Here is a 2,723-nt window from a genome sequence, read left to right on the forward strand (position 1 = left end):
AATTACTTGAAAAGATGTACATGATACAGTTAATATTTTCTTTGTGGAGTTAGAGAGGGGAATGAAGAGAAGGAAGTGAGTGGTGAATTTTATTATGTAGTTCTTTATGTGATTGATCACAATGTCCTCATTATGCTTTTATGGTTTGAAAGGACACTCCAACAGAGCTTAATTCTTGATTTTCACTGACATGTGCATACAACTCCTACAAATATGGTACAGGGCTCAGTTTCTTGTGAAAAAAAAATTTCTTTTCACAATTAATTCAGTATAAATCCAATAGCTGATAATGAGCTTTATCAAGGTTTATGAAATCTCCAAAATTGCTAGGGAACCTTCAAAGGCAAGCAATGCTTCCTTTAAGGGCATTTTAGCTATTTGGATGAGAGTTAACAGATTGTAGCTGTTGGAACATTGTGATCTAGTCTGAGTGATAAAGTGAAGCACCATAGTTCATGGCAATAAATGTCACCTCCAGTGACTTTATCAGTCAACTAATATTAAGAACATATTTGAGGGCACAGTATCATGGCTCAGTACTTGACATCCAAACACAAAATATTCTCTAATGTTTATTAGCACCATATAACTTGATTTTTTTTTAAAGTGGCTTTTTTGGTTTTAGAAGTGTTTTTTCTTAGCACCATAGCACACTGCTGCCTATGACAATATAGAACTTGAAATTCTGTAAAACTATGCAACCTTTAACTTGAGTTGTATGCATATATGGTGTATTCCATAACTACTTACAGCCTTATAATATAGGGTGAGGCAGGTGCTTTAAGATAATATTTAATGTTATTGTTTCAGAAAAAGAAATTAAAATAATTTAAATGGTTTTTTAAATGTAATTGTAAAAACTGACCATGTTAGTAACATCTATTTTGCTATTGGTTAATAATAGTCTAAATTGTTCAATACCAAGAGAGAATATGTATGATTCTCATTAAGTTAAAATAAATCCCACAAGACAAAAAAAAACACACACAAATACTTTGGAAATGAAAACTATTTATCAAACCTATCTATATGTTCAAGACCCTAATGAAAAATAAATGTTTATAATGATATTCTAAAACATATTTTTGGATGCTTGTTCAGTTTACGGATTGGCTTATTTTTTTACCACTCTTCTCATATTATTAATTAATTCTTATTAAGGTAACTTATTGTATGTGTGCTTTGGTAGGCTATTGAAGCTCTCCATTCTGTATTTCTCTCTGGGCTTCTCATTCTTATTTCTTTTTCCTATTCTTTCTTTTATACCTCTAACTCTTTTCACCAATATTTGCAGCAAAGCTAGCTCCTATCTGGTCTTGTGCCAAAGATAAAAATGTTGTCCTACAATTTTCATCAATTTAAATAATTTTATTCAGTTCTGCCAGTTTGTACCATTTTTCATTCTCTCAATTGCATAATGATTTTTTACTTATATTCCAGTTTCCTTGATTATTTGTATGCATCCTACATTCCATGGAGAATATGTGATTTAATGTATATACACTTCCTTTATTTTTATATGCTTGCTTGCATTTTGAGAAATATGCTTCAGGAATAATAACTATATAGATAGGTAGCATAAACTATATGCAAAGCACAAGAAAATCCTTAAATAAATATTTATTTTCAGTTTATCCACAACATTGCAGGATGAAGTTCAAATATAGAAGTCCCCTTAGTTAACAAATATGCCCTTTCATGTTTCAGTGAAAAAAGTGAAAAGTCCAAAAAATATACTTTGATTAATCTCCCTAAAGGTTATTGCCCTATCTTGAGATTGGACCATACTTTATTTTGCTTTTAATATAGTCTAATTGATAGACCAACAATTATTTATATATTTACTGAAACTCTGTAAGTAAAAGCCAAAATCTATTCTGGCAAGTCTATTAGGAATCTGTTTTTCTTTTCTGGTGATAAGGTATATGCATTTCAGTTTAATCAACTTACAAATGCAGTTCTGAGACTACAAAAATAAAATACAGCCTCTAGCCATTGCTCCTCAAAGAAAGAAGCCCTCAGGGCAAGCTGTCAGTTTATATTGCAGTTAAAAAAAGTTTCAGAAGTATCAGCCTCCAAGTAATAAGCACATAAACTATAATATAAAACCCATATCACAGAATTATCTTGATTTATGTGAGTAGCAGATAGAATTACCCAAGGGGATATGCAGCACCATTGAAGCAGAAAAATGCTAAGTTTCAAATTGTGTCTCACAATAGTTTGCAGTAAGAAGGCCTTGCTCAAGAGGGTCATAAACTGACTTTAATGGAAGTCAGTAATTTATGGATTGCATGTTGAAACATCTAATTGTTTCTGTTTAAGTAATTGCTATCATGAAAGTGAGGGGGAAAAAGACCAAAGTATATTTCAGAATATTAGAGTTTTCTGAATTTAGTGTGGTATTTTATTAAATTACAAATTAATAATAAATTGACTTGACTAGCTACTAAATAACTTTTAAAAATTTTATGATAAAATATGCTTTATGAGAGACAACAGAGAGAGAAACAATGGTAAATCGTGAATAGTGCTATTTAGATGGCTAATTACCACTGAAAGATCTTTCTATTTTCTATAATTTTATTCATAATTTAGGTCTATTTAAAAACACTTGATGTTATTATTGAATCAAAGATATGCTTATGAAAAATGAGATTGCAGGAATGGGAAAAATAGGGAATATGACAATAGTACATCAACAATCTCTTTTCCACCTCAAA

This window comes from Eptesicus fuscus, chromosome 8 (assembly GCF_027574615.1).
Source record: "Eptesicus fuscus isolate TK198812 chromosome 8, DD_ASM_mEF_20220401, whole genome shotgun sequence".
Taxonomy (NCBI): domain Eukaryota; kingdom Metazoa; phylum Chordata; class Mammalia; order Chiroptera; family Vespertilionidae; genus Eptesicus; species Eptesicus fuscus.